The 25,396-nt window shown below is 37.6% G+C and overlaps 1 long non-coding RNA gene across 2 annotated transcripts; it reads right to left on the minus strand.

The window, feature by feature from the left end:
* Positions 1-1,878: 1,878 nt before the first annotated feature.
* On the minus strand, positions 1,879-24,388 carry LOC112585650. Of its 2 annotated transcripts, none has more exons than XR_006551935.2 (4): positions 24,118-24,388; positions 2,932-3,015; positions 2,670-2,779; positions 1,879-2,557 (listed from the first exon to the last, which is right to left on the minus strand). It is a non-coding gene; the product is annotated as an uncharacterized LOC112585650 (long non-coding RNA). The 2 variants fall into 2 exon arrangements; XR_006551933.2 differs by having other exon boundaries at positions 2,932-4,053.
* Positions 24,389-25,396: the final 1,008 nt, after the last annotated feature.

Consider the following 25,396-nt stretch of genomic DNA (forward strand, 5'->3'; position numbering starts at 1 on the left):
GTCCAGCTTTAAGGAAGAGGTCTCCACTTCTCTTAGGAATTATTTCATAGCCTTACAGTTATTGTAGCCAGGAAGCTGACTTTTTTTCGTCCTCTTGATATTTAGTCCAAATTATATTCTTCTTGATTTCAACCTATTATTGTTAGTCATTTCCTCATGGTTAACTTAGGAATCTCTATCCCTTCCCGGTATTTGCACCTTCCAAATATTATGTCGACTTATCACCTGACCTGGTGATAACTGTTTAAAAATATACATTTTTGGTTTATATATAGGATGATGGTTTTACATCCTATAAACACACTATATCTGGATGTCTAGGGACTCAAGAAAATACACTTTTGTGTGAGTGAAAATATGTAGACCATATATACCTGATATATGTAATTACAATCTTCATAATCATTCGTTTTAGATTTGCCAACTTGCACATGTGGAAATGTTCAATTTGTAATGTGATTATAACACAAAAACAAAGCATGTTTGATACCTGTGGCTTGGTCGTTTCATGGTAAGTGCAGAAAATTCAAAAAACCGTGTTACATTTCATACTCCCAGCCAAGTCAAACTCTGAAAGTAGCTCTATAATTCTTGGGGAATCTCTTTAAGCAGACTTGTGTCAAGGCCAATTAGAATCCAAACAGCCTTTTTCTAATTGGGGTGAGGTATGCAGCTGAATAATTCTGTCATTAAGCAAACCCCTTATAAAGGTTACAACTCCAAGGCAAACCTCAGCCCCAGGGCTGAATAAACAGAGGAGGGCGGGAGTGTAGCATTCCACGACTGGCACCTTCACCCCAGAAGGCCTGAAGAGGGGCATCTGGGATTTCTTTTTATGTTATTGCCATCCATTTCTCCCTCCACTCCTGGCTTTTCTCATATGGGGCAAAGATAGAACAGAATTAAGTGGGCTAATGTAAAGTTTCCATTAACTTTCGCCTTGTCAAGAAGCCATATCGGGTTTTTTTGTTATGACCAATCTAGATAGCATATTAAAAAGCAGAGACATTACTTTGTCAACAGAGGTCTGTCTAGTCAAGGCTATAGTTTTTCCAGTGGTCGTGTATAGATGTGAGAGTTGAACTATAAAGAAAGCTGGGCGCCAAAGAATTGATGCTTTTGAACTGTGGTGCTGGAGAAGACTCTTGAGAGTCCCATGGACTGCAAGGAGATCTAACCAGTCCATCCTAAAGGAAATCAGTCCTGGGTGTTCATTGGTAGGACTCATGTTGAAGCTGAAACTCCAATACTTTGGCCACCTGATTCAAAGAGCTAACTCATTGGAAAAGACCCCGATGCTGGGAAAGATTGAACACAGGAGAAGGGGACGACAGAGGATGAGATGGTTGGATGGCATCACCGACCCAATGGACATGGGTTTGGGTGAACTCTGGGAGTTGGTGATGGACAGGGAGGCCTGGTGTGCTATGGTTCATGGGGTCACAAAGGGTTGGACACAACTGAGTGACTGAACTGAACTGTTTTGTTTTTTCCTTTGGGGAGATAAAAGCATTCATTTGAGAATTTCATAAAACTGTTTCAATTATTGGGTAAGCCCATTTCTGCTCTGGCATTCTTGGCTTATTCAAATTTGACCTCTTCTTTTTCGAACTTATTTCTTCCTACTGCTCCTCATGTCCCCAATCACTGGCCACCATTCACTACTACCCTTAATAAAATACTCTATATTTCATTCTTATCTATATAATTTATCATCTATTTATCTCTATCTTTGTTCACATGATTGCCCCTGACAGGAATACTCAACCATTCATAATATTTTGCACAGGCTTGAGAAGTTTGTTTATCAGGTTCAGACCTTGACTCCACCAGTTGTAGATGGTGCAATTTTGGGTAAGGCATTCAACTTTTCTAAGTCTCGCTTCCCTCAACTGTAATGGGTTGACTTTATAATTTTTAAATTAATTATTTAATTAATTTTATTTTTGGCTGCGCTGGGTCTTTGTTGCTGCACTTGGGCTTTCTCTAGTTGCTGTGAGCAGGTGCAACTCTCTAGTTGAGGTGCATAGGCTTCTCATTGCAGTGCAGTGGCTTCTCTTGAGGCAGAGCATGGGTTCTAGGGCACGTGGACTTGTAGCTGAGGCTCATTGGCTTAGCTGACTTGCAGTATGTGGAGTCTTCCTGGACCAGGGATCGAACCCACATCCCCTGGGTTTAATATAAACTTAAAGTTTAATATAAACTTTGCAGGTTTTGGGGGGCAGGAATAAAATTAAAGTATACTAAGCACCTAATAATAATAAGTAATACCTCATCCTGTGGTGTAAATTGGGATCTTTAAGAAAGACTTTGAACTGGAGATTTGTTTGTAGGAAATTTATTAAGGAGTGTTCTTGGAAACAATACCTTTGGTAGTGAAGGAGGTACTACTGGAGAGGGGAGAGAGAGGTGGCACTATGATGCAGTTATAATGAAGATCTCAACCCACTTTGTGGAATTCTTTGAAGCTGAGATGGCCTTTAGAGTTATCCCAAATTGTGTCAAGGTGCTGGTCCTTTGTATTGACCATCAACTAGTCATTGGAGGAGGGCTGATCCTGGAAAGGGAACATGGTCTTGGATAAGGTGACTCCTTTCATCTGATGGCAATTTCCAGTAGGTGACAGACTGAATGATTAATACTGAAGCAGGAAAATATGCATAGCATACCCCAGCATCCATAGAGATAGGATGGCTTAGCTCCACTCTTGGTATAGCTCAGATCCACTTTCTCGGAGAAGCTCCTTCATGATCCTGATGGGCATATTTACCTAGAGAAACTTAAAAGAAAAATGTTAGCAAGACAGCTAACAAGATAGCAGTTAACCATAGCTGCTACTGCTGTAGCTGCTATTGAGGCTGCAACAGATATTCATTGTCTCCCATCTCTATCACAGATTTTAAATTTCCCTTGCTGGTCGAGGTGACTTACCTTCTGGGGATAACCCAGACTCTCATCTCTCAGAGGTCTGATCTCCAGGTCACCATGTCTTTCTCGGTCTGAGCTGCTTCACTTCTCCATTTGCCATCAGTATTGGTGAGGAAGTATCAAGAAACACCGAGGTAAATCACATGAGTACCAAACACACTCTTCCTTGCCTCCTTTGTGTAATGGCAAATCTCCCTTCCTTGATAATCAAGGCTAATCATCCCTGCTAGCATAGTCCTCTCTTTCCTTGCTGTAGGTCTCTTAACAAAGTGACTAGAAAGCAGCCATGGCTTAAAGTTTAATATAATGTTCCCCACTGAAAGCATTTCCTTCTGGGAATCAGCATCTCTAAACAGGCAAGTATGGGAAGTACAAATTCCTCAAGTCAATGGGAATTACGGTAGTGGCACCACTCATTTATACTTCTTGGGTCCTGGACTCAGGTACTCTGTAGATTGAATGTATAATTTCTTAGCTGGCCGCTTCACTATACTCTTCCATTATTCTGTCAGGCCAGTTAAGTGGTGCAGCATGAGATACACCCAATAGATTCAATGGTCTTGTGCCCAGCACCACACTTCCTTTGCTGTAGAGGATTCCTTAGTCTTATGCAGTGTTGTATTGTTAGTATTCCTGTGTTAGTAGTGAAAGTCTGCACACCCTCCGCTAATGGTGCTAGTTGAAGCCCTCAAGCAAAAAAAGGCAAATCTATACTAAGAATACATATGGAATATAGGTAGAAGTGGTCCAATATTATCATCAGCTTCTCCAAAATTGTTCTACTTGAAGAAGTACCATATAGAGGACTCAGTGATGGCTGTTTCAGGCATTTGGCAGTGGTGGTAGCTAGATGCTTCAGTGAAGGAAAGCTAGCTTGTGCTTTAGATCCAGTGTAGAATTTCCATTCCTCCCATGAGGTTATTCTATTCCTGCACGTATTGTGCAAGAATGGGGGCTTCCAATGACAGGAAGGGTGATGTCAACTATTGAGTCATTTTTTCTATTTTGTTATTTAAGGCCTCTTCTCTGGCAACTGCTGTCATGTGAGAGACATTATGTGATACAAAGATCTTCATATTTCATGACCACTCGTATTAAGCCATCCATATGGACCAGGAAGATCCCCTAGAGAAGGAAATGGCAATTCACTCCAGTATTCTTGCCAGGATAATCCTATGGACAGAGGAGCCTGATGGGTTACAGTGCATGGGGTCACAATGGCTGAGCAACTGAGCACACACACATTCCTTTTTCCTAAACTTTGCTACCCCTCACCTGCCAATCTCTTCTCTATTAGGATTCAGAATAACCAATCCAATTAATTACAAGGCTGTATATATTCTAAACTGAACTAATCATTTTATCCAAAGTGGGTGGCCTGGGGAACAAAATAACTGAATTTAAAGCCAAAAGCTCTTCTTGTTAGGAAAATCTCCTATCACCGATTTTGTCAGTACTACCTATGTGTAAGCACCAGTGTAGCTGTCATTCATTGTTGGCCTTATAAAGTCTGAGTTAATCCATCCAAGAATCCACCTGATGGGAAGCACTGACAAGTCCAAGACCACTGCATATCAAAGATCTTCAGTGACTGGCTCGTCTCTGAATCTTCTTTGGGTTTATTTCTAAATCTCCAATATACTTGCCACTTCTGGATCATTCTGTCTAATTAACATGACATCATCAAGATATTGGACCAACCTGGTTTTCTGCAGAATATCTATGTGGTGTAGGTTGTTGGATGATCCTTTGACAGGGAGTGAAAGAACCCCGAGGACAAGATAAGACATATACGCCATTGTCTGTCTCAAGTGATTGTGAACTGTTCCTGATCTTCCATTCTGCTACAGTTAGAAAAGAATGTACTTAACCCAATCAGTGACCATATTCAGTCACCTGAGTCTTTATTAATCTATTCTAACAAAGTTGTTATACCAAGCACGGCAGCTACAAGAAGGGCTAGTACTTGGTTGAGATTTTCAGTTCACTTCAGTTCAGTTGCTCAGTCGTGTCCGACTCTTTGCAACCCCATGAATTGCAGCACGCTAGGCCTTCCAGTCCATCACCAACTCCCAGAGTTCACTCAAACTCATGTCCATCGAGTCGGTGATGCCATCCAGCCATCTCATCCTCTGTTGTCCCCTTCTGCTCCTGCCCCCAATCCCTCCCAGCATCAGAGTCTTTTCCAATGAGTCTTTTCGTATTAGGTGGCCAAAGTACTGGAGTATCAGCTTTAGCATCATTCCTTCCAAAGAACACCCAGGACTGATCTCCTTCAGAATGGACTGGTTGGATCTCCTTGCAGTCCAAGGGACCCTCAAGAGTCTTCTCCAACACCACACTTCAAAAGCATCAATTCTTCAGCACTCAACTTTCTTTATAGTCTAACTCTTACATCCATACATGACTACTGGAAAAACCATAGCCTTGACTAGATGGACCTTTGTTGGCAAAGTAATGTCTCTGCTTTTCAATATGCTATCTAGGTTGGTCATAACTTTCCTTCCAAGGAGTAAGCGTCTTTTAATTTCATGGCTACAATCACCATCTGCAGTGATTTTGGAGTCCAAAAAAATAAAGTCTGTCACTGTTTCCACTGTTGCCCCATCTATTTCCCATGAAGTGATGGGACTAGATGCCAGGATCTTAGTTTTCTGAATGTTGAGCTTTAAGTCAACTTTTTCACTCTCCTCTTTCACTTTCATCAAGAGGCTTTTGAGTTCCTCTTCACTTTCTGCCATAAGGGTGGTGTCATCTGCATATCTGAGGTTATTGATATTTCTCCCGGCAATCTTGATTCCAGCTTGTGCTTATTCCAGCCCAGCGTTTCTCATGATGTACTCTGCATAGAAGTTAAATAAGCAGGGTGACAATGTCCAGACTTGACATACTCCTTTTTCTATTTGGAACCAGTCCATTGTTCCATGTCCAGTTCTAACTGTTGCTTCCTGACCTGCATATAAGTTTCTCAAGAGGCAGGTCAGGTGGTCTGGTATTCCCATCTCTTTCAGAATTTTCCAGTTTCTTGTGATCCACACAGTCAAAGGCTTTGGCATAGTCAATAAAGCAGAAATAGATGCTTTTCTGGAACTCTCTTGGTTTTTCCATGATCCAGCGGATGTTGGCAATTTGATCTCTGCATCCTCTGCCTTTTCTAAAATCAGCTTGAACATCTGGAAGTTCACGGTTCATGTACTGCTGAAGCCTGGCTTGGAGAATTTTGAGCATTACTTTACTAGCATGTGAGATGACTGCAATTGTGTGGTAGTTTGAGCATTCTTTGGCATTGCCTTTCTTTGGGATCAGAAGGAAAACTGGCCTTTTCCAGTCCTGTGGCCACTGCTGAGTTTTCCAAATTTGCTGGCATATTGAGTGCAGCACTTTCACAGCATCATCTTTCAGGATTAAGATTTTAATAGATTTTCAGGTTGAGATTTTAATAGTCCAGTATTATCCTCCAGGATCCATGCTTTACCTTTTCCAGACCTGAGGTTCCACCATTCACTTGCAAAAGGTCTAAAGCAAGTATGTTGATAAATATTAGATGCTCTCTTACCTGCCTCACCAACATTGGTACTTACTATAATAACTGTTCCTACCTTGCTTCTATTATTATTTTGGCTCCTATTACCCATGTTGTTATCAGGAAACACAGTTCCATGGTCACTACCAGGGAGCATTTTAACAATTGCACTGGTACTACAAGTATCACTGATGCTCTCTTTATCATCTTTGAAGGAATCTTCAATGTTTACTGGTGATCTAGCACCAAAATTCTATTTGTGAGCCTGAGTAGGTACATAATATCTGCTCTCTTTCTCTTTCTCCTGAATTGACTATTTTTACCACCTCCTATTACTCTTCTCCAAGCCACCACTATATCCTATTATGGTCCATAGTGGCCCAGCTCCCTCTCTACAGTCCTCTTTGGATCTGCTTCTCCTGGTTCACTCCTCTGTAGCATAAATGTCACCTTAACAGACAAGTCGTATGTGTCCATCTTATCTTAAAGACCACTTCCAAGTATTCACAATCACCTTATATTGTTACATTTCCTTTTATAGCACTATTACTATCTGACATTATATTAGACATGTATCTATTTATTTTCTATATATTTATCTTCTAGATTGTACTCTGTGTAAAGACAGAGTTTGTTTTATTTCATTCTTTATCTTTAGCAGCTAAAATTGTACCTAATATACAGTAGATGTGAATACATATTTCTCAAATGAATGAATGACTTCTTAGTGTTATCAGATATTGCATTGATGATCTCTGTTGGACATAGATGTGAGTTCTAAGTGAACCAATGACAGAAGCCACAGACTTCTATTAAGTTCAGAATTGTCTTCTCTGAGTTAAATTTGGTTTGGGTTTTTAAGATGAAAGGCAGCATTCTGTTTTCTAAGTGGCCCAATTTCCTTTTGCATTGACATCCATTTTGGAGTCTCTATTGTGCTGTGAACTTTGCTCTTACAGAGTGTATTGTTTGCCTTGCACCAACATAGAATCCCTTGGAATTAAAACAAAAGGGATTAAAAGAGATACCATATCAATTTTTTCCCCAAGTTTTCTTTTCTACTCTTGACATCTAGATTCTCACATATCCCCATGACCAATCTGATCCGGGGACTATTAGGAATCTTGTTCTCTCCATAATCTCCCTGTTATTTTGCTGGGTGTTAAAGGGAGCAAAGAGGGGCAGGGTCACTAAAATTAACTTATTCTTTGTAAATCTTTTGGATAGAATTTTTAGTATGTGATGCATAAGAATCCCAGCCTTTTGTTACTTTGAAATATTTAAGTTATCCAAGTTCAAATAATATTTACATAATTTATTTAGACATAAATCTCTGAACTGCAAATCTACCAAAGAAGTTACATCTATCTGTGTTTCAATATTTATTTACAGTCTTTTCCTTATATCTCTGTGCAACATCTAGAGGATTCCCTAGGAGATTAATGGATAGGAGAGAAAACACTAATGTTTTATAGGTCAACTTCAGAAATATTTAAGTTTTAAAATATCGACCAAGTCTGGGTGAACACCTCGCTATTTTAATTTTTTAAAATATTTTTTTGTATCTTATTAACAGTGCTATTAGAACATAAACTCCCTAAGGGCATGGATTACTTTCTATTTTTTTCGCCCTGCTTCTAAAATATCTGGAATAGTTCCTAGCATATGTTAGGTACTTGAAATAAGAATTTCTTGAAAGAATTAAAATCTGATATTTTTCCTGCTTGTCTGAAATTTCTTTATTCCAAAGCTTATTTACACCAAACAATAACCCACATAAAATTTTTATTGCTTTCCTTCTGCGTGGAGAAATAACACCACCTTTTAAAGTATACTTTTGATTTCATAAGTTTTCACAAAGTGTCTTGCTTTTTCTAATTATGTTTATAGGTTTTTAAGATGTGTCAAATTTTCATCATCTCTGGAAATGTGAGGAAATAATAATTTCACATCTTCAGAATACCTGGTATTAGACATAGATCTCTCCAATGATTCATTTTCTCCACAATATTTATTGAGTTATATTTTATGTAAACCATGTCCCCATTGATTTTATATTCTGGTGGGAAAGACACACATTGAACTAAAGAATTCAACTGGGTTGAAATTTACAAGAATGACAACTGTGTGCCATGGAAGCAAACATTCACAGGGGTGACCTCTCTGAAGACATGATACTTAATTTGAGATGTAAAGGCTCAGTTGAAGTTAGCTAACCTAAAGATAGAACCAAGTGTTCCTGGTACAGGATGTCACAAGTCTAAAAGTATTGAGGTGATAGGAAACTTGGTAAATTTTCATTTTTGAAAGTGAAATGTGTGGTCCAAGCACTGAGAGCAAGGAGCAAAGTATATGATGAGGCCAGAGAGGTTGGCAAGACCCAGACTATGTGGATTCTTAAAGGATATTTGATTTTGAACTTAGAGTCTGATAAGTCTTGTTTTAAATGTGATGACATGGTTAGAACTGGTTGGAAAAGTTGCTATAGCTGCAATGTGGAAATGAGTTGAGAGTCATCTTGGAATGCAAATTGGACATTTGAAATATTTCAAATGAGAGACAATGGTGACTTTGACTAAGGTGATGTTAATAGTGGACATAATAGTGGACTAAAGTAAAGAACCTGCCTGCAGTGCAGGAGACCCAAGTTTGATCCTTGGGTCAGAAAGATACCCTGGACAAGGCAATGGCAACCCACTCCAGTATTCTTCCTGGGAAATCCCATTGACAGAGGAGCCTGGCAGTTTACAGTACAGTCCATGGGGTCCCAAAGAGTCGGACAAGACTGAGCAACTAACACTTACACTTTCACTTTCAAGATGATTTTAATGCCAAGGATGATTGTTTAGTCTCTGCTCCCCTTCCAGAAGGAGAGAACTCACTATCATGTTCTAGATGACTAGAACAGTTCTAGTGACTGTCTCTCCCTCATATTCTTCTAAAAGAATATGCCCCTTGTCCCAGTACTGAATCATGTGTGGGAAACTGGACTCAAAAGGAACCAACAAAACCCTGTTGGAAGAATTTGAACCATAAAACCTAGAAATGGAAGAAAGATGCTGTTGGGTTCTAGAACGCTAAGGAAAATGGCGATGATAATAGAGTTGTTGCTATGGCAAATCAGAGCCACACGCAAGTTGAAACTGTGGAGGCACAGAAACCAGGAATTTCTGAGGATCAATTCATTCTGCAGAGAGAAGAATGTAGCATATTTAAGAGAAAAAGAGAAAGATGAGTCTGTGTGATTCCCAAGAGAAAGAGACAGGGAGAGGAGATTTCTAGGAAACTTGACCACACTGCCTGCAGTTGCGTTCTGTAAATGTCTCCTAATTCTTTTTTTTTTTTTTTTCCCTCTCAATAATCTATTTAAAAATTATTCTAGAGTAATATTTTGTTAAGAGTTTCCCAAGTGGCTCAGTAGTAAAGAATCTGCCCTCTAATACAGGAGAAATAGGAAATGCAGGTTTGATCTCTGGGTCAGGAAGATGCCCTGGAGGAGGAAATGGCAAACACACTCTGGCATTCTTGCCTGAAAAATCCCATGGACAGAGGAGCCTTGTGGGTTACAGTCCACAAGGTTGAAAAGAATCAAACATGACTGAGTGACTGAGAACAAGATTCTGTTAATTGCAGTCATTTGATACTTGTCTCAGATATTTTCATAAAGAAGATTCTCATTTTTAACAGATCCATGGGATAGTTTTCTTCTATACATAGAGCTGCATCTTTCTTCCTGTAACATGGAGTTCTTGGGAACCATGCTGAATAAGTCTAATTCCTCCTGCTATAACTCTGTCCATTGAAGATCATGAGGGTGTCTCATCTGAAAGATTTCTCAACATAAAACATCCATAGTTACTTTCATTGTTCTTAACGTGATTTGATTTTCAGACCTCTCTCCTATTCTGCTTATTTAACTAATATGCAGAGTACATCATGAGAAATGCTGGGCTGGATAAAGCCCAAGCTGGAATCAAGATTGCTGGGAGAAATATCAATAATCTCAGATAGGCAGATGACACCACCCTTATGGCAGAAAGTGAAGAAGAACTAAAGAGCCTCCCGATGAAAGTGAAAGAGTGAAAAAGTTGGCTTAAACCTCAACATTCAGCAAACTAAGATCATGGCATCCGATCCCATCACTTCATGGCAAATAGATGGAGAAACAGTGGAAACAGTGGTAGACTTTACTTTTGGGGCTCAAAATCACTGCAGATGGTGACTGCAGCCACGAAATTAACAGACGCATGCTCCTTGGAAGAAAAGCTATGACCAACCTAGATAGCATGTTAAATAGCAGAGACATTACTTTGTCAACAAAGGTCCGTCTAGTCAAGGCTGTGGTTTTTCCAGTGGTCATGTATGGATGTGACAGTTGGACTATAAAGAAAGCTAAATGCCGAAGAATTGATACTTTTGCACTGTGGTGTTGGAGAAGACTCTTGAGAGTCCCTTGGACTGCAAGGAGATCCAACCAGTCCATCCTAAAGGAGATTAGTCCTGAATGTTCATTGGAAGGACTGATGCTGAAGCTGAAACTGCAATACTTTGGCCATCTGATGTGAAGAGCTGACTCATTTGAAAAGACCCTGATGCTGGGAAAGATTGAAGGTGGGAGGTGAAAGGGACAACAGAGGATGAGATGGTTGCATGGCATCACTGACTCAATGGACATGAGTTTGAGTAAGCTCTGGGAGTTGGTGATGGACAGGGAGGCCTGGCATGCTGCAGTCCATGGGGTCACAAAGAGTCGGACACGACTGAGCAACTGAAATGAACTGAACTCCTATTCTGTCATGCTTATCTGAATACCTTATGATTTGTCAATCATTTTAGAATAAGGAGTCCAGAATTAAATGAAAAGTTTTGTGTATCATTTATTTGACAAGCTCAGAATAGCATTAGGCTATCACAATGCACTGTAACTTTGTAGTTTACTAAAAGCTTCTGTCAGAAAATGTTGTATCTGAGATTTTTTAAAACATAAACATCTAGAAAAAATACTGAAAAGAACAATTCCTTTGGATTAAGGCACTGTCAACTGATCACCTGAAAAAGCTTTCTACAACATTAAATTGTCACCAGCTACTCAAGCCTTAGCTTATATTCTTTCCAATGTGTCAGTTGATAGTTCCCTATTGAAATGAATTGTAAAACATACAGATTGAGAGAGAAAAGGGGAGTTCTGAGCCAGAATCCAGGCAACATTTCATGGAAGTTGGGTGGGGACTAAGCTTCTAAGTCAATGAGAACACTAGGTGGATTGGGTGGATATGAAAGAGGGATCAACCGAAGTAAGGACAACAAATGAGAGGTGGGAAGATTTATAAGCCTTTCAGTTCTAGGTAGCAAGTTCTCTGCTAACAAGACACTCTCCAAGGCTTTCTTGAGATAGCTGCTTTTTTAAAAGTCTGGAGACGGGTGAGTAAAGGGTATGCAATTTCTGTACTTCGGTCATGGGGATTGCCCATAACCAATGAGAATGATAAATGTAACAAAACCCTTTACAGTGCCAGTGACTGGATGTAGCTATATTGGTCTCTACAGCCAGGCTTCACAAGCTGGTATACGACCCTCAATGTATCAGATTAGATGATAGGTTAACATCCGACTCCACAGATCCTTATGGAGTAGAGTCAATGACCAATTGTTAAATTTCATTTTCTTCATATGTGTGTGGGGGGGGGTGGGGGGGGGGAACAGGCAAGTTTCGTGAGAAGGCTTTTTCCATAGTTACAGATGACTCCAGGGGCAACGCCAGGACTAGATACCGTTTTTCATACATACTTCAATTTCCAGCCATGCCGAGCCCTCCCAATTGCAAACTGATCTGCTGTGTGCTGGCAGTCTGTCTGTGTGCACTAAGGGACCTGCAGGCATGCCGCAGTTTCTGCAACGAGGTATTATAGTGTCTGCATCTGACAAAGGTTGTCTCAGCAGTAGCAGGGCTGCTAGTCTGTGGCTGAAGCTAAAGAAGGCAGGGTTTCTCACTATCTTTCTGGGTTAGATATGCTTATGTGGAGAAGTGCTTTGTCAGAATAAGTGATGAAAGTAAAATTTCTTATACCTTCTCAAATCTGTCTTGGAGACACTCTCTGTAGCTGAAGGTTTCATTTAGCTTTCATAAGGTTACAATGCTTAATCTCAGTAGGGTTATCAGTTCTGTCATGTATTATAAACCCTCCAATCAAGGCAGTGGGAAACAGTGTCTCTATTTAATACCCGGAGAAATGGTGGAAGTCAGCGATTGATACCAACACAATGATGGGAAAAAGTGTCCAGAGGTGCTACTCACATAATCTCATTTTACAACATCTTGAAAATTCAATAGAAAGGACTCCACTAACAATACCATTACACACCACTGATTATTGTTCTCAAATGTTCCTAAAGCTCTGAAAGCATAACCTAACAATAAAAATGTGCTATAAATACATCCCAACAATGTACTTAACTCTATTTTCCCTTTTAAAAACAAAAGCACACAGTGTTAGTCACAAGTCATATAATTTCACTTAAGTAATTTCTTGACTAAAAGTGCATTATCATTTCTTAAACATTGTATAAATATAAATAAATAAGCTATTCCTTGACACTGGAAAGTGTTTCCTAATAATTTAGGAAAAAGTGGGGAATGTTGCACCTTGGGTTAGCTACTTAACATGTGATCTTTTTTGCTAGACACATCTTGTTTATCATGAGCTCTATGTTATTTGCAAAGGCATTTGGGAAAAAAAATAAAAATTTCCTTGCAGAGAAAATACAAAACTTAAGTTTTCAAATTTCCTGCTATAAATGTGTCAGTGATTCTTGTTTTTATCTTTTGCCATTAAGACTTTTTGAATAAGTGTGTTTTTCAAAAGGGTTAAAATTGTAGGAAGTTACTGGTATATCCTGTCTAAAAAATAAACAAACAGCTGAGAAACATACATCCAAAGTATGCTCCAGTTCTTGAAAAAAGATTTTAAACTAGTTTAGAAAAATATATTTCTTGTTGTGCTTACACCATGGAATGAGGGAACACAAATCTACCTTATTGAGAAAAAAAGGTCATTGTTTCCTTAAAAATATTATATTATTTTATTTTGTAATAGAAGGAACTAATAAATAAACTTTCTTTTACAAATAAATATTTTTGAATTGATAACTTACTAAAATATGTAACAATGTTAATTTTTTACTTTAACAAGTTTCAATTTAAATTATTTTAATACTATTGACAACACAGAACAGTCAAGTTAAAACTATACTTAAGATGATTTTCAAAACCATTGGAGTAGTCTGTATGCTTTAAAAAATTCATATTTATATCCACACCCATTTGTAAAGTAACATGGAATTCCTTAAAATTTGTTGACTTTAAAGTGCAGTGCAAATTAAAATTTATCAGTAATTTAAAAATGAAATCTACATATATTATTTTAATAATTCCTGAGATATGTAATAGTATTATGTTGTATTAATTTGTCAGGAATTGTTAAATATGGTGCATTATTAAAGTATTACTGGAATATTAAAATTTTAAAGATATTACTAGAATATCTTTTTCATAGTTTGACTATCAAGACAAACTTCCAAAACCTGTTTTTTACTAAAAATCTGCAATATTGCTACCTTAAAATTCTTTTGAAAATGATTATTTTAGGCTATATTCTTAAATGGCCATTTTATGTATTCAATCAGATTTGTTTACCATTTTTATAAACAACATTTATTGGGGAATACAAGAAGCACCAGAAGAGAAAGTTTTCACTCCCTCAAACATAGTAAAATGATCAAACGTTTGGAATAGAGGCAAATTATAAAAATGTGTCTTAACTGGGACGCTTTGCCCTAAGGAACCAAGCATTTGCGTTTGATGATTCTTCCATAAACCTGAGTTTATTTTAAAAAATTGATCCTTTTAATGTAAGAAAGTTGATGGAGAAAGAATTCCACTTACGAGTTTTTCCACTAGACACTATAAAACGCCATCATAGCACCTTGCATTTTTGGCATCTGCAGTTGAACTGTGGAGTCCAACTGCAGATGCCAGATCGTGTTTTGAAAAATAGTGTTGTGTCTACAGGATGCAAATAATCTGGATGAAAATTCAAATCAAATAGAAAAGCCTACTTGGTCCTAGATGCTCTATTTGAGTTGAGCAGTGAGACCTCAAAACTTCAATAGAACCTAAGGAAAAGAGAGGGAAGAAGGGAAAAGGCAAGAGTAAAAGGAGAAGACACACAAAGCTAGGTTTGAAGACAGATTCCGTTACAGACTACTCAGTGCTGTTGCACCCATATGACGTTGCCATTCCTCCAAATACAAGGGTGGTTGGTCGTTGTATGGAAAGTACCCTGTACGTGATCACCCTCATGGCAATAATCTGACAGTTAGTTGATTAATTTTAAAATTTTTCCTTTACATAGCAAGTGTTTAATCCTTTTTCTTTGCTGATGAAATTGACTGCCATATATCAAAAAGAATACTTCTCTGAACTAGCTGTTTGGATATTTTTTAAAAAGATACTAGAATAAAATGTTTTTAACTTGAAAAATATGGGTAGGAAAGCTTTTGAGAGCTCAATCATCCTTGATGACTCCTAATTTGATAAATGCTAGAGACTTTTCTGTTTCCAGATACAATTGTCATAATGCAAAATTATTCTTTATTGTTTTGCATTATGTTTGTAGTTTCTGTACCTACATAAACTCTCATTTTACATTGGTTTATAGTAAAACTCTAGTGAACGATGTGTTCATTTTGTTGAACAAAGTCAATCTGGAAAGTAAAAGCACCTATGGGAAACATTTTTACATAAATAGGGGGCTCGTGTGGAACTCAGTCTTACAGATTCTTCATCTTTCTAAGGACAATGGTTCAAAACCAGAGTTAAAATCAGCAGAAAAAGAGAGTTGCAAAGTCAGAAATTCTAAATAATTCATGGATATGCATGGAAATAATGTTTCAAAACTGGAGTCAGGAGCAGCCGCTGGGGGAAATTTTTTTTTTAAGAATCACAGTCAACAACAGTCATATTATTTCAGGTTAGCTCACACCATTGTGTGCATTTACAATGCAACGTTTGTATGCTTCCATTGGTTTGGGAAAGAAAATTTAGAAGTCTTAAAACACACAAACAGCAAATATAAAGAATCCTTTCTAGTTCTCGCAGACAGTATGCCTCAGTAGTAAGAAACACCGTTCTACTTGTAGAATATACATGAAAACATGATTCAATACTTTTAAAAGTAAATCCAAACTGTGAGTCTCAAGCCGGAGAGTCCCTCATTCATAAAATAGTGCAAGATTAAGACAAGTTATTGTTTTCTGTTATTTCCCTTTGTTTATTTCACAAATGCCCCTCAATACTTACATAGATTTAGAATAAAGTTCACTGGAGATGCTTGACAAATGAATAATCACTCATTATCCAGGTAGGTCATTTATCATTCTAAAACTGAACAATGGCATAGAAGCAAATTATTTATTTTTCCTAATCTCTAGGTTAGAAATGTAAATGCAGTAACAGAAAAAGGAAAGTAATCCAAATTGTTTGAGAATAAATATTCAAGTAAAATAGGATATTCTTCAAAATCTCATTTGGGAAAGTGGTAACTGATAATTATTTAAATGGGACCATTCCTTCTCAATTCATTTAAATTGATTTTTACTCCAGCTCCCTTTTCATGGTGAGAACTATTGTTGTAGCTCTCTGGGCTGACATAAAGGTAATACTTACTAATATATTTATGGGATTTGGATATTAGATGAATCTAAATTACCCTGATGTCTCAAATAGAATAATGAGAATTATTCATTATCTAGGAAATAACTCAGTAATATCATAACCATGTATTCTGAAAATTAACTTTTATATTAATATTTTTAAGTTACTTATCCTAAATGTTTTCCTTGGGTAATGGTGATGTTGACCCTGTAATTATTTGGGAAAAAGCATATTGTTCACCTTTAGTATGCAGGAAATAACTAGCTTCTTATTTCATATAACTCAGTGAAAATTTCCAAATTTGTAAGTCAATTTTTCTTCCTACCAGAGTGTGTGTTTAACCTTGTTAAGCCTGAGGCTTTAAACAGTATATTTTGAGTGTTTTTAAAGATACTGAACAGACTAAAATAATTTATATTATAGAATGCTAAATGAAATCTTTATAAATACTAGTTATCTCTAAGCAAGGTTTAGATTTCTTAACTCACATCATTAGTTAACAGTCAAATATTGGCTTTATTTTGTTCTGGATCTATGATCATGCAGAATTTGAGTCAGAAGTAACTCTTTAAATGCACATCTAAAGCTGCAGTTTTCTTTCTTTTCCTTTTAATTACTAAAGGTATTGTTTCCTGCTTTTTCTTGTTATTAGTTCTGATACCCAAAAGGAACCTCTGTGCAGTGCATTCAAGTCAAAAGCTGAATATCTGGTCTGCTCTGTGACTCCCCTTAATCAGCTGTCCCATAACAGTACAATTGAAAACAAGGCCAACCCTGCTGCCCCATGCAAGTTGTAGTTCACTTTAAAGCCATCATACACCACGTGGCTTGGCAGTCGGAACGTGGTGAGCTGGGGGATATGGAATTTGATTCTGATTTCATTGAGCGCTTTGCTTTTCCATCTTGACCATTTTGTTATTGACTGTATCTGTTAGCCTATTTGGATAAAATGAATGTGATACAAAAACACTACCTTTACATCTCTCTCTTTTAAAAAAAACAACACACCAAGTCCAGATTGTCTGAAGTCCTAGTGATTTTCCCTCAGCTCTCTCTTTGGCAGTTTATTAAGAAAGTGTGACATGAATGGGCTCTAGAGATGCAGGTTCTCATATGTTTACTCTACGAGAAAACTCAATTCCACTTGCACAGAGCTCAGGAAGAGCAAGGAGATTTCGTCCCCTCAACTAGCTTTCAGGTCTCTGCAGCTGCTACTTAGTGCCCTCTGTGGCGAGGCCTCAGGCAGGCTCAGAGAGAAAGTATGCTGTGATTAAAATGGAGATGGCGACTCTTGGTTTTGCAAAAGTAAAAAGTCCATCATCCAGATGAAGCTGCAAGGATGACAAATGACCAGCCATGCTTTGCCAAAAATCAGAAAGTGATCTTGAGTTATTTATTTGCTAACTACAACTTAATCTCTGCCTTGGTCTGAGAAAAAGAAATATGTAAAAATAGGCAACGTAAAAATACATATATAAATTTTAAAAATGAATGTTAATTTTTCTATTAGCACTTCAAAAAAAAAAAGGTTGTCAACTGGTGATGACCTTAGCTTGGACTCAGTTCTGCAGTGAGCATATTTTGAGGCTACAGGTGTCTATAGACAGAAGAGTGAGGGGTAGGGTGGCATACTATAAAAATGGTTACTCCATCAAAGCTTAGGTTTCAGAAAGAACATCTATTTGTCGAAAACAAATGTGAAAGCATTTCAAGGAAGCATCTAAATATTCTAAAGCTAATTAGGATTGGCCACTTTATTCTGTGATACTGAAGACTTTCTTGACTTAATTTTTTTTCTAGTTAGGATTCAAATGGGGCAACAATCGATTGTCTTGGTCTCAGAACTTTGGTCTCTTACTTTTCTTCCCTAAGGTAAGGAAGAAGTAATTCATATATTCTGATTATATTTAATGGCTAGATAGCTTTCCATTCCAGGTCTGATTAGCCTTAAACTGTTGTATTTCTTTTTCCTTACGGCATAGCTAATGAATAGTCATTATAAGTTTTAAAAATTATTATATCTTTTTTCCACTTGTGTTCTGAAGCAAAAAAAAAAAAAAAAAGGCCATTCTTTCCCACTAGGGAAGATGTAAATTTTGAAGTGTATTTTTATAAAGTCTCTCACAAGTCTATGGCCACTATTTCTCATCAATAGTGTATGCACAGATACAACAACCCACAAATGTGTCTGATTACTGGGCCATCAATTTCGCTCTTACCAACTAAAGTAGTTTGACTTTATTATTTACATGATTCTTAAAATATGCAGGCCACTGACCACACAAATAAACATGTGCTTTTGGATCGGTAGAAAGCCTGGTGTTTATGAACAGGGTTCTTTGTATTTTTAACAATATCTGGCACATTTAAGCAAAACTCTGTACTGAAACATGGAGCCTGAACAATTGTGTGCCTCATGATCTGTGCTGGGCAGGGGCCCCAACCTCTGCTCTTTAAGCAGACAGAAGTACAAAAATCTGTTATTGCAGTTTGACGTTTTCTTTGCATGATTAGGTCAGTTGGTAAATCTCCACTTTGCAGTTCTTAGAAGCCCAGATTTCCTGTTACAAAGCAATGTGGTTCTGATTACAGCCTTATTGAAGTCCAGACATAGTACCTATGCTCGGCTAGCAGCTCTACTTCTCATTTTCCATGTTAGCACCAGCAGCTTATTGACCCTACCTTCCTCTTCTTAGCTTGCAATGGTTGGGGAGATTGGAAATCCAAGGGGTCGTCTTTAGGGAGGTGAACACAGAGTGAGTATTATCTACATTATCAGTTCTGGTAAAAATGCTCTTGTAAGTTTGAGGAGAAAATCAAAATGAATCAAACACAAAGAGAAACTGATTTTCTAGTGCAGAGCTCTGGTTTCATCTGCTTTAATTCTGTCACCACCAAGTTCATTTGGTGAGACCATTATTATTATATTTCAAAGGAACATTGTCAAAGACTTCTAGGTGTACCATAAAAAGTCCTAGTCCTACCTAGTATTACATGGCAAATCTGGCCCATGGCACCATCTTTTATTATAAGCATGAATTATACAGCTTCTTACATAAATCAATGTACGCTTCTATACATCCTGTATAAACCTGGAAGCTCACTGATAAAGCTTCCTAACTTGTCTCCTTCTTTTCATTCGTGCTCTCCGATAATCCATTCCTCACAGACGAGTCTGAATTTTCTTTAAAAAATGAATACAGGTAAGATCTTTTCTTTCTCCTGTGTAAATCCTCCAATGACTTTTTGTTACATGATGATCAACATCCAGACTTCTTTTGGTGACATCAAAAAGTTGCCATAATCTAGGCTGTATCATTTTCCTGACTTCAGTTACTACTCCTTTCTCTTTGTGCACTGTATTTTATTCACAATGACTTTATTCCTGGTTCTAACTTGAAGACTTTCAACTGATTGTTCCCTCTTTTTGAAATACTCTTTTTCTGTCTCATCACAGTACTGATTTCTCAGCTATCTTTTGGATCTCAACTTACTCATCATGTCACCAACTCAAACAACTCTTCTCAGAGCCACCTTATCTAAAGAACAGCTACTATGGAGAACAGCTTGGAGAGTCCTTTAAAAACTAAAAATTAAACTAGCAACCCCATTATTGGGCATATACCCTGAGAAAACCATAATTCAAAGAGACACATATACCACAATGTTCATTGCAGCACTATTTACAATAGCTAGAATATGGAAGCAACCTAGATGTCTATTGACAGATGAATGGATAAAGGAGCTGCGGTACATTTATACAATGGAATATTACTCAACCATTAAAAAGAATGAGTGTGAGTCAGTTTTAACGAGATGGATGAACCTAGAGCCTGTTCTACAGAATAAAGTGAGTCAGAAAAAGAATAGAAAATACCATAAATTGATGCATATGTATGAAATCTATAAAAATGGTACTAATGAACCTATTGTCAGGGCAAGAATACAGAGGCAGATGTAGAGAATGGGCTTGTGGACACATCAAGGGAAGGAGAGGATGGGATGAATCGAGAGAGTAGCATTGACATATACACAAACTACCATGAGTTCAATGGATAGCAAGTGGGAAGCTGCTGTATAACACAGGGAGCGAAGATTGGCATCCTTTGATGACCTAGAGGGGTGGGATGTGGGGGTGGGGTGTGTGTGGGAGAGAGGGTGGGGATATATACATACATAGGCACTTACGTCTGTTGCACGGTAGAAACCAACACAACACGGTAACAATCATCCTCCAATTAAAAAAAAAACTGAAAAAAAAAAGGAACTCTCCTAGGGTTTCTCCTTTAACTACCTTATTTCTTTCAGGATACTCATTATTCTCTAGTATTTTCTAATTATTTCATTGGTTTATGTGTTTATTTTTGGTCTCCCTATACAGTAATATGTGCTTCCTGAAAAGGGGGACTTTATCTTACTTTTGGTGGGTCATTGCCTGGTCTGGAATAGTCATTGGATGTTCTTTTTTGTTGGGTGGATGGTTGAATGACCAAATCATTGAATTTATTAATAGTTAAGCCCACTAGCCAGAAAAAGCCCAGGACTGGTCTTAATCTACTACAGCTATGTGAGGGCCCATTAATTTTCATTCCCTAGATTCTACAGTTACCTTAATTCTCACCAGAGCCCTACATTCATTTAGTTTCTATTAGTACCTAGAGAGAGAATCCAACACAGGCTAGGTACTTCATGAATGTTAGTGCAATTGGAATCTGATATTTTATTTTAATTAAGTTGAACAATCTCATACTTGCTGTATAACATATTGCTGCTGCTAAGTCGCCTCAGTTGTGTCCGACTCTGCGTGACCCCATAGACGGCAGCTCATGAGGCTCCCCCGTCCCTGGGATTCTCCAGGCAAGAATACTGGAGTGGGTTGCAATTTCCTTCTCCAATGCATGAAAGTGAAAAGTGAAAGTGAAGACGCTCAGTCGTATCCGACTCTTAGTGACCCCATGGACTGCAGCCCACCAGGCTCCTCCATCCATGGGATTTTCCAGGCCAGAGTACAGGAGTGGGTTGCCATTGCCTTTTCCGGTATAACATATTAACTCTACTAAAAAAGCCACGTTTCAAAAAAATTGAGTGATAACATTCCCCCTGTTTTAATGTCAGTGAAGTATCTTGTCATGATCTCCAACATGTAAAGGCTAAGCAAGCTGAGAGATAAAAAGACTAGTTGGAGTTTTTATGGGAACATTTTTCAAAGAGGTTTTGTATTGCTATATTACTGTATCTGCTCACATAGAATTTCTTTAAGGAAGTAGCCTTACATCCCCTTTTCCAGAAAAGATTAATGTTAGGTGACTCACCCTAACTTGGTGAGCTGATAGGAAAGGAAGTACCCATGTTTCTAATCCCCGACCCCACCCACAGCCCTTCCCTTCATCTCCTATGTCTCTGCCTTGCTGCACATTCACTGTTTGAATGTCTTGCTCTGTTTGGTTCCCTTCAGATTTATTTTAAACTTCAAACTTATTTTCTTGTTTTTAACATATTGTTTAAAAGCATGCATAAACAAAAAGCCTGGGCGTGGAAACAGAACAGTGTTCAGGGAATAGGAAAGAAAAGGGGTAGGGAGACACTGGTAAGAATCAGCACATCCTCTGAAGTTCAAAAATCCTCTTTACCCAAGACGGTAATGGTCAGGGCATGGTGAAGTAATTCCTTTTCAAAGGTAGCTAGAACGGAGACTGGAAATGACTAGTGCATTTACTCATCATTGATGGCAAAGCTGTCTGCATTGTATAGCCCAAACTTCAGTGCCCTGCTGCTAAGTCATCCCATGAACCACAGAGTGGAGAGTATTTAAAAGCACTGGCTATTGACACACTTTGATTGGCAGCTAGAGACATTTTCATATGTGATGGATAAAACAGAGGCACTTACTTTCTTTTCTGATTTTACATTGCCATGATACATTCTTTAGATTTTTCTAAGAAGGATAAAATACATTTTTAAGAGGGGTAGAGTTGTAACTGACCAAGGAGGATGACAACAAAACCTGTTCTTATTTTGTAAACGGAGACCACAAAGTACAACAAGTGGGCAGTTATCTAGGGTGATTCAGACCATTGGTGCTAAGTTGAGGAGGGGGACTCTGAACGGGCCCACTGGGCTTTGCCTTGTACCCACCCTCACAGCCCAATTCTCAATTTCTGCAAATAAAGGCAGGGAGAAAGTTATACAACTTTGAAAGGCATCTCAGACTTTCTTGTGTTTCTTTCTTTTTTTTAATCTGGAAGAGTTCAGGGCAGGGGTAGAAGGAAAATGAGCTTCAAATGATTGAGGAAACATGCCGAAGAAAAAAAGTGAGCAATTAGGAAAAAAGGCCTACTTCATGTTAAAAAAAAAAATGCAAAGTTGTGGTTCCTAAAGAGTGTAGGGGTGAGCCTCCTTCTTCCACTATACCACTCAGCCTCACAGGTGATATACTGAGCCTCTTCGAGCCTGTGTGCCATCTTAAACTGAAGCTAATACTTATCTTGCAGCTTGTCATGAGGTCTAATCTAGTACTAGGTTCATAGCAGATAGTCAGTAGTTGATATTTTTAGAAATCAAAAGATAATTTGAACTGGGAGTTAAATGAAGAATTGCCAGTGGTTTATAGTAGGAAAGCTAGTCTTCCTTTCCAAATCTGCAGTAAGTGGAAAGTTTTCCTTTTATCAGAGATCTTCAGCTACATAGAAGCCAAATTCAGTAAAATCCCTTTCAAAAGATATTCCATTATCTTAATTGTAGGTTGAATATGGATTTCAAAATCAATGACAACGTGATCATTTAGAACATCCAGAAAAAAAGGAAATAGGTTGCATGTCATGTCACTGACATGGACTAAGAAAGATTGTGTGTTTACAAATTTTATAAGTAACATATAATTGATTAAAAACAAGCACAAATGCAGACTCTATAAGAATGTCTATATAAAAAAGACAGAAATCTGAGCCCATTACCCACAGATAATTGTTATTTGGTGTATATCATCCAGACATTCTTCTATGTAGTCATTCACAATTATTACTTATGTGAAATCATACCCTGCTGTTTTCAATCTTATTTTAATTTAAAATATAACAATGGTTTTCAATATCAATAAATATGTGCAGTATTTTTAATGATTTGCATAATAGTCTCTTTGTGTGGCTATACCTTAATTTTTTAATCAATTCTCCTTCTGAGACAATTTAAGTTTTTATTTTCCCAATTCTTTTTCCTATTACACCCTATGCTTGTATTTGCTTGAATGTTTCTATAGACTCAATTCCTTTCAGCTGAATTGCTAGGTTAGAGAAAATTCAAATTTTTATTTTTTTTTATTTTTTAGTTTTTGATATATATTTCCAAACTGCCCTCAGGAAAGTTGTTCCAACAAATGCCCCAGTGTTTATTAGTGGTTGTTCTCTCTCTTGCTATCACTGGACATTACAATTCTTTTAAACCTATGCTTACCTAATAATAAAAAGGTACCCCATTTTAATTTACATTCCTTTGTTTACTGTTAAACATGGATCATTGTTTACTGACTAGCTGAGAGTCTGCTTTTTGTGAATTGCCCATTCCTGTCCTTTGTCTATTCTTCTACTGGCTCTTAATCTTTTTCCGAGACTGATTCTTAATAGTGTCTTGTATATTGGGGCTATTTTTGGTCATTTTGCAAACTCTTAATTTTTAAATTTATTTTGTGAATTCACAGTATTGAAAATTCCAAGTAAAAAGTGGCAAAGTTTGTATGTGCAGAAAAGGACAGGACACATACAGAAAAAGGGACAGGTCTTGTGCAAACATCCACTGTCTCCCTAGATATTATTAAAGTAGTAGCTAAATTACAACATGAGGAAACAGGATTACACGTAAAAATACAGTTCCTCATAGCTAACATTTTAAAGGGATGGCCATGTTCTAGAACAGGATTCTCGTATCTCCTTCTGAGGGACTCTGTAAATGAGTTACATACCTTTCTGTCAGGCTTGAATAATCCGAAGGGATGGGTTGGATGACTGCTCAAGAGGTCCCTTTGCCCAGAGTGATTACTGTCTTCTATTTCCACTCTTGAACTTGAGGTTCAGAAAAACCCTAGCTCAAGGTTCTTTTCAGTAAATTTCAGCAAATGCTATTTATATTGTCCTTCTTAAAGGGTTTTAAAAAATTAAGAAATTCTAAGCTGTATTTCTAAGCTTAAGAACAAATAGAAATAGGTCTGTCTTTCGATTCTTCCTAATGGCAGAGCGCACACACAGAAAGTGTGATGATGAGTCATCTTCGTAAGCTTTAATTTCTTACTGCTCTCTTGTGGCCATTCAAATGAACTGTCCAGATGTCTTTTTTGAAAAACAGATCTTATAATATTAACAGGAAAACTTTTTTCAACCAGAGTCATCACATTTAGTTTGTGTAGTAAATTCAGTGTCTCTGACATTTGAACATCAAGGCTAACAAAATAATTTTTTCATTTTTTTATGAGGTACTTACAGCAATGGGGTTGAATAGGAAAAAGGTTGTTTCTTCTGATGTTTTTAGTAAAACCAACCACATTGTTATTCATCTATGAAGTCATCAAAAGGCTGAAGTTTGAAATAGTTCTGGCCATTCTGATGGTAAAATAATGCTGTTTCCAGCTTCTTCCCTTATTGGGATTTTGGAAATATCAGTAGGGTCTAAGATTAGTCATCATAATATAAAACAGTTTCTTTTTAGAGAAAACCAATTCAAATACTGCCTATGCATTATAGCACAAATAAGATAAAACTCAGAAATAAAATCATTCTGGTACATTTGTGTCATGTTATACTGCCCTTGAGTAGATGGGACCTAGGAACTGAAATCTCAGCAGTCTTAGAAGTCAGAATAGATTGAAATGCTTTATTCTCCCAAGCCTGAGTGTCAATCATGCAAACTATAATGTTCTCTAACAAACCTCTTATTCATTTGACTTCAATTCCTATAAACACAGCTATTCAAAGTGTGAAATGAAAATGTTAGGTGCTCAGTCGTGTCCAGTTCTTTGCGACCCAATGGACTATAACCTGCTAGGCTCCTAGGTCCATGGGATTCTTCAGGCAAGAATACTGGAGAGGATTGCCATTCCCTTCTCCAGAGGATCTTCCCTACCCAGGGATTGAACCGGGGTCTCCTTGATGACAGGCTGATTCTTTTCTGTCTGAGCTACAGGGAAATACTTTAAATAGTATATATATGGGTGTTTTTTTTTTTCCCCCCCCATTCATGGAGCTAAT

The sequence above is a fragment of the Bubalus bubalis genome, chromosome 1, assembly GCF_019923935.1.
Source record: "Bubalus bubalis isolate 160015118507 breed Murrah chromosome 1, NDDB_SH_1, whole genome shotgun sequence".
NCBI classification, from domain to species: Eukaryota; Metazoa; Chordata; class Mammalia; order Artiodactyla; family Bovidae; genus Bubalus; species Bubalus bubalis.